Source organism: Periplaneta americana, chromosome 10, assembly GCF_040183065.1.
Source record: "Periplaneta americana isolate PAMFEO1 chromosome 10, P.americana_PAMFEO1_priV1, whole genome shotgun sequence".
Taxonomy (NCBI): Eukaryota; Metazoa; Arthropoda; class Insecta; order Blattodea; family Blattidae; genus Periplaneta; species Periplaneta americana.
The window spans coordinates 117,547,368-117,555,997 of record NC_091126.1 but is presented as its reverse complement, the minus strand read 5'-3'; positions in this window follow the sequence as shown (position 1 = coordinate 117,555,997).

The window sequence follows — 8,630 nt, the reverse complement described above, 5'->3', positions numbered from 1 at the left end:
TAAATGAAATTATTGGGGATCATCAGTGTGGTTATAGGCGTAATAGATCAACTATTGATAAGATATCTTTATTCGATAGATAATGGAGAAAAAAATGGGTGTATAAGGGTACAGTGCATCAGTTATTCATAGATTTGAAAAAGGCATATGACTCGGTTAAGAGAGAAGTTTTATATGATATTCTTATTGAATTTAGTATTTCCAAGAAACTAGTTCGATTAAATAAAATGTGTCTCAGTGAAACGCACAGCAGAGTCCGTATAGGTTAGTTTCTGTCAGATGCGTTTCCAATTCACTGTGGACTAAAGCAAGGAGACGCACTATCACTTTTACATTTTAACTTTGCTCTAGAGAATGTCATAAGGAAAGTCCAGGATAACAGAGAGGGTTTGGAATTGAAAGGATTACGTCAGCTGCTTGTCTACGCAGATGACATGAACATTTTAGGAGAAAATCCACAAACGATTAGGGAAAACACGGGAATTTTGCTTGGAGCAAGTGAAGAGATAGGTTTGGAAGTAAATACCGAAAAGACAAAGTATATGATTATGTCTCGTGACCAGAATATTGTGGCAACAGTGCTGGAAGATTCTGGTTGCCTCGGGAGACTACGCGTGCGTCCGGCGGAGAGGGAGAGCGCAGGAAGGCGAGGCTCGAGCTTCGGTAGGCACTGGGGCGCGGTGCGAGGAGAGAAGAGGGAAAACTACGAGACTACAGCCGCGGTGCGAAGTGAGAGGGGAAGAAAAGCGACTGCGACTGAGCGGAGAAAGCATGGGAAGCATAATAGAAGCGCAATCCTCTCGTCGTTTCGTAGAAGCTATGTGACTCAGTACATTCGAGAACGTGTGATCTAATAAATAAAAGAGTTAAGTGAGCCGCAAATAAAAATCAGTCAGTCAATCAGTAGCGAGCGAGCAAGGAAGCCATCCTTCGAGACCGGGGATCGAAGTGCAGTAAACATGACGGAGTAACTGTAGCAGCGTCAATGCAAAGTCAACGCGTCCGGAAGACTTGGGTTCGAAGTGCAGTGAACTGTATCTGAAAGTCTACGGTTCGAAGTGCAGTGCACTTTATCTGAAAGTCTAGAGTCGACGTGCAGTGAACTGAATGAGTGAGCTAGAAAATCTAGCCAAGGCGAACGAAATGTGAATTGAGAACTGACAGTATTGTTTGTACAGTTTCCCTAGAAAAGAATGAGACGATTGAATATTCCTAAGTCTCAGATGTAAGACACTGCGCATGATCGGAGACCAGAGCACTGATACACAAGATAACGAATATTGAGTTACTTAAATTCAGGCTAATTGGTTTGTTACTAACATCGTTCCGAAATACACTTCATAAACTGCAAAAAATATGGTAATATGACGTAAATAATAGATGAATATATACATAAATCGTGTAGTTAAATCGACATTGGACCTTCATGACTAGATCGACACTCCGCACAGAAAGTAAAGCTTTCGTGTCGTTTCAATAGCTCCGACGCTAGGACTTCTGCGTGTCGTGTAGAAGAGTGCGAGTTCGATTCTTAGTCTACACAACGATTTTTTTGTATAAATAACGTTGAAATAGAGTTTTATAAAGTCCTGAGATAAAATGTTAATCATCGCAAACAATATAAAATTACAAATTATAATATTATAAACGTTAATCTAATGAATATATATATATATATATATATATATATATATATATATATATATAATTAGAATGAAATTTTAAAAAACATTCCTAAGCCACACAGAAACTTTTCAAAGGTTTAGAGTCCTTAGGCATATGCCATTTGTTGAGTAATTATTACAACATTTTATTAGTAGCTTTCCCATATGTGTAATAAATGCACTGGCACAAAACAATTTTTCTTAAATGAGTGACTTTGGACTATTTCATTCTCACACCTTCAGTTCAAATTCAAATTCAAATTTATTTACAATTTATTTAAATGAAACATATGAATAGATACCCGAAATGAGCATATGCTGTTGCTCGGGTACAGTCCAGTAGTGTGCATAAATTTTACAGAGATCATATAATACTGCTGATGATAGAAATAATAGTAACAATAATAATAATAACAATAATAATAATAATAATAATAATATAATTGTGACGGAGATGTTACAAAGATAGTAATACAAAATAATTTATTAATAAAAAAATTATAATAATAATAGCGATAAAACAAAAACATTTACAATAACAAAATAAATACTAAGACGGATAAAATAAAATATAAAACCATTAGCGAGAGTTAACACAACTGAAATAGGCATTTAATAACCGGAAAAAAATGACGAACTCGAAAATCAACAGAAAAGTTTGTTGTATCGCAGACGACATTAACCGCCGTATTGATATTGTGTTATGCTTTAATGGTAGTAGGGGGGAGCCGAAAGTCTACGTAACTGCCGTATTCTTCGAATCTTCTCGTACAATCATGGGAAGTTAATGCTGCAAAAACAAAATGTCTACGAGTCAAACTGTTCATTATTACCAGGATAAATACAAATAATACTGAAATATATTAATCAAGTTTCAGTTATAGGTCTCCCCTTTTGTGCAAGAGGTATTATATGAAAATATTTTGTGAATGGCGGGGAAAATATACATTTCAAAACTCTCTAGTGACAAGAGATAGTGACAAGTACAATCAAGTGTATCTGTGGCGATGCTTAGGAATATTTATTGGAGATGTACAATGTTATTAATTAAGAAAATGATGTATTTATATTTATTACAATGTTTTATTTTATAGGTTACATACATCAGATAAATACAATAAATTTCAGCACCATATAATGCTAGTAATACTTAAAAAATAATAAAATTTATCAAATATCATACAAACATTTTCACTTTATTTTTAAACTTAAGAATGTGTAAATTTCTTAGGTCTGAATTATTTTTCAATACTGAATTGTATAGTCTTGGTCCATAATAATTCCTTCTGTGTCTTAATCCAGCTGTAGTGTGGCACTTAGGTTCTGCCAACACAGTTGGGACATTTCTTCTAGTGTTATGTATATATTTTTCAGTTACAAAATTCATTCGATTTTTGTGAAAATAAATTAGTTGTGTATGTTGATATCAGTGGCGGCTTCTCAAGGGGTTTACAGGTTTGTACACCCCCAGTAATGTTGCTGATCTCCTGGCTTTTTTACTATTAAAATTATAATTTTATTTTACTAATTTCATTAATGACTATCTGCAGCTGGCGTCTTGTTTTGTACATCTGCAGGAGCCTCCGAGCCTCTTGCTTTGCAGAGATGTTGAAAACCTATGGAAGGTAGTTTATGGAGATGTTCGGCTAGTGCGGGGACAGGGGGGTTAGAGGCGTGGTCTATTGCTATCCTCATTGAGAACGGTTTGTCGCACTCCCTGACATGGATACCAACGTCAGTGCAGAAGAAACTAAATTCACTGGGAAAGTATCTTTTTCAACTAGACATTTGTCCGAAGTAATAAGCATGAAAAATGTATTCATTCAGTTTGTGCAACGAACAGTCGCATATTTCGCATATTATTTTCTCAATCTACATGCATACAAACTGCACAATACATAAAGGAGCTTGTATTTTGCTTTAAAGTTCTAAGAGCTGTCGTTCTGACAATAAGTGCTGCTATCTCCCGACAGCCTACGAAAGCTGCATTTGAATTTTATGAACGAAAAAGTTGCACTTGGTACTTGATAGCATTCTGTGCTCAAATGTTTTTATGAGGGTAAATCGCAATATAGAGCTCTCACTTTGAGAGAGGAACATAGATTAAGAGTGTTTGAGAATAAGGTACTTAGGAAAATATTTGGGGCTAAGAGGGATGAAGTTACAGGAGAATGGAAAAAGTTACATAACACAGAACTGCACGCATTGTCTTCTTCACCTAACATAATTAGGAACATTAAATTCAGACGTTTGAGATGGGCAGGGCATGTAGCACGTATGGGCGAATTCAGAAATGCATATAGAGTGTTAGTTGGAAGGCCTGAGCGAAAAAGACCTTCGGGGAGGCCGAGACGTAAATGGGAGGATAATATTAAAATGAATTTGAGGGAGGTGGGATATGATGATAGAGACTGGAATAATCTTGCTCAGGATAGGGACCAATGGCGGGCTTATGTGAGGCAGGCAATGAACCTCCGGGTTCCTTAAAAGCCAGTAAGTAAGTAAGCAAATCGCAATATAGAGAACGTAGAAGCTCAGCCCACAATCCCTTCCACTTTTGGGCTTTCTGTATAAATAGGTATGCTTGTATTTAGTCATTTTACTTATTAATTGCATATAAATTAGCTTTATATGTATACGCCCTCAGGTATTCACGGTTTTAAACTTTAAAGTAAAGTATGTTTAACTTTTCTTCGATATTCATTGCGCACCATCATATTTTCAAACCACCAGCCGCCACTGGTTGATATGTTTGCTCAATTTTTAGTAACTGGAATTCAAAATAAATAAATTGTGTCGGATAATCAAGTGGTTTATGCAGACAAATTTTGATGATACGTTTTTGTAGTAATATTAATGGAGTTAGGATAGTTTTTGTCATTCCACCCCATCCTATTATTCCGTATTGAATGACTGATTGAAACAAGGCTAGATAAACAACACGGAGAACATGGATAGGCATATATGCACGAAGGGTTACAAAGTTGTGAATTGTTTTCCGTAACCTATTACATAAATGTTACATGTTTATTCCATCTTAAACGTCGATCAATGACAACACCTAAGTATTTTACTTGCGTTGATTCTGTCAAGGTAGAGCAATTACAATCAATCAAGTGTATGTTATTGCAATTGTGTATTTTTAAATTTATATCCTTATCGAGTTTGATTTTTCTCAGACTAGAAGCCGTTAATGTAAAAGGAACTGCAGTTGTTTTTGAAATGTTCAATGAGAGCAAATTTTCATCTAACCATTTCTTAATTATATTTGTACCTCTATTAGCATTTAGGAGGCATCATTCCAATTCGACCGACTAAAAATTACGGCTGTATCATCGGCATATGCGAATGTATTTCCAGATGTGTTTCCTATATCAATATTTAGCAAGTCATTGATGTATATTAAAAATAGTATAGGACCTAAAACCGTACCTTGTGGCACACCTATATTTATATTACGAATTTCACTGTGTCGGTCGTTAAATTTCGTTAATTGGGATCTATTGCTTAAGTATGACTTAAATAAATTTAAAGCGATTCCTTTAATACCGTAGGCATGAAGTTTAGAACTGTGTATATTATGGTCTACAATGTCGAAGGCTTTTTGAATATCTAGAAAAACTCCTAAACATTTTTACCCGAGTCTAATTCTTTGATAATCCTTAATGTTACGTTCATAATAGCGTCGTCCGTGCTCATGTTGCTACGGAAGCCAAACTGCTTTTGGCTTAATAGACTGTTTTTTCTAAGAAATTAATTAGCCTGCTTTTAATACATTTTTCTAATAGTTTAGAGAGACTTGGTAAGAGTGAGATGGGTCTGTAGTTACTGAGATTGTTTCTGTCACCAGATTTGTATATAGGTATTACTGCAGCAAATTTTACATCAGTTGGAAATACACCTTGTGATAGGCACAAATTAAAGACATGGGTTAGTGGTTTAGATATAGGTTCAATAATCATTTTAAGTGTTCTAGTGGTGATACCGTCAACATCCGGAGCCACATTATTTTTTAAAGTTTTAGCAATAGTTATAATTTCTTTATCACTTACGGGAAACTTCAACATTGATAATGATGATGGTGATGATGGTGATGATGTTGATGATGATGATGATGATGATGGATAAAAAAGGAAGACGAGAGTCTTGTGTTTTTGTTTATTTTTGATGCTATATTGTGCCCTACATTTGTAAAATGAGAATTATGTTCGTTTGCAATATCATAATGATTCTTAATAATAATAATTAACGGGGGATGTAGGGCGGATATGACCAAAAATCACATTTTTTAAAAAGTGGTTTAAAATAAACTTTATAGTCTTGAGAATGTGTCCACAAAATTTTACGGCCGAATTCCAATTATAAATGGGCTTTAAAAATTTAAAGATCCATGGCTGCTCTGTGCCACGCCCACTTTTTTACCAAATACTCCAGTCATCCTTCATTTTCTCTCTTTTTGTACATGCAAACGCTTGGAAAGGCTATATGTTTGAGTGTAGATGGCTGTGAGCAGGAGTACCACGTGTATTTTAGGCGGGAAGAGCATGCTTGCTTTGATTTCTTGGTTTGGAGGTAGTAAACACGTGTTTGTTGTGAAGTTGGTTTTGTAAGTTTTGTCTTCCACGAGTGTTATTTATACAGTATGCCTCGTTTCAGTAGCAGTGTGTTTAGAAAAGTGAAAAGAAGTATTATAAATAATACAAAAAAGAAACGTGTGTGTGTGTTCAAGAAAAGGTTAGGGCTGTACCAACTCTCAATGTAGAAGGACAACAGAGCAGGTCTAGCATGAAGATTGGAGAAGGAATTGAATTGCAAAATAATGTTGATGAAAGTAAATTGAATACAGGGTTTAGAATAATTGATTTGTCCATTCTTTCCTCTGCCATAAACAATGCCTGTTGTTGCTCAACTTGTGGCTCCAAATCACTCAAAATTCATGATGATGAAAACAGGTTTGGTGTTGTTTGTACTCTCCATATAGTGTGTGACAATTGTGGATTCGATTCACAATTTAAAACTTCTAATAGAAAAAATAATGCATATGAAGCCAATATTAGATTGACTTACAGCATGAGATGTGTTGGTGTTGGGAGGGAAGGAACAAAATTGGTTTGTGGTCTCATGAACATGCCTCCACTAACAATACGTTACACCGATACTAATAATGTGCTACTAAAATCCCTGAAAAAAGTGTGCGATGAGTCTATGACAAAAGCAGTACAACAAGCAGTCTCTGTAAATGATTGTGATGGAAATGATCTATCTGTGTCCTGTGATGGTACTTGGATGAGGCGTGGATTTTCCTCCCTCTATGGTGTACCGACCGTAGTCAGTATCGATACAGGTAAAGTGTTAGATGCCCAAGTACTGAGTCAGTACTGCACAACATGCTCCACCAGAAAGAAAAGTTTAAATAAAAATGAAGAGGAGCAATGGGAACAAAATCATGCTAAGTCTTGCTGCAAGAATTATCATGGTTCTAGTGGTGGGATGGAGGCAGCAGGAATGAAATTAATTTTTCATCGCTCCCAAGAGAAATATGGTGTACGCTATGTAAAGTACTTGGGAGACGGTGATTCCAGTGCCTTCAAAAGTGTGTTTGAAAGTGAGCCATATGGATCAGATTGCCCTATTGAGAAGCTGGAGTGTGTTGGACACGTCCAGAAACGTATGGGTTCTAGGCTGCTGAAACTTACCAAGGATATGAAGGGTAAGAAACTGGAAGATGGTAAGGGGATTGGAGGAGCTGGACGACTAACTAAGAAGGAAATCCAGTCAATACAAATGTATTATGGAGCTGCCATCAGAGAGAATGTGGGTAATTTGGACAGTATGCAGCATGCTGTATGGGCAATCTACTTCCACAAGTTATCCACAGATGCCAAACCCCAGCATGGTTTGTGTGGCGAGTGGTGTCCATACAAGAAGGCACGAAACAATGCCATAAACATAGTCTACCAGAGCCAGTCATGAATGCCATGAAACCAACTTTTAGGGCTCTGGCCAAGCCAGATCTCCTAAAAAAATGCGTTCATGGCAAAACTCAGAATCCCAATGAATCTTTGAATCAGCTGATTTGGAAGCGCTGCCCTAAAACTCTGTTTGTGTCTTCTACAGTAGTACAAATAGCCACATTGGATGCTATTTTGGTCTATAATGATGGCAATGTAGGGAGAATAAGAACTCTTCAGGAACTTGGATTTGAACCAGGTGCGTTAACAATTAACATACTCCAAGGTATCGACAGCAGGAGAATCGACAGTGCCAAACTGCTCTTCAAAAAATACAACAAGAGGCACGGCAGAGAAGATCCCTGAAGAGGAAGGAAGCTGAGGACCTTCAGGAAGAACAGGAGTATGGTGCAGGGGATTTTTAGAGGTACAAAAATGGATATGGCATGTCGCATGTGTATAGAAATCTTTACAATAAGTTTTCCGTACTTTACATTTTTCTATAGTTAAGGAACATTTTCTCAGAAACTATTTAAGATAAAGCAATGAAATGTTGCACATATATTTATCACTGAATTATAAAAGTTTTCCTGCAGAAAATTTTATTTCACATGTGAATTGAAAGTTTTTACATTAGATAAAGTAGTAACATTTAATAAAACAAATTACCATACATATAAAAAAATATATTTTGAAAAACGTATTTGATATTTTAAACTTCTGTCTGCAGGGATTGGTTAGATATAGTATTGAGAAAATGTACACAAAATTTCAAATCAATATGTCCAATAGATATTGAGAAAATGTTCCTTATCTTCCTATACATCAGGTTAGGATACATTGGCTTATAACTCCGCTTCCATATACGCTAGGATATTGTGAATCGGTACTGAAGCACATACATTCATTGTCAGTTATCCTACCAAATTTCAAATTTATAGCTTCAAAACTGTGGAAACCATGATGAATACAAAAAACGGTGCGCTTCCGGCCTACATCCCCCCTTAAGCCATCT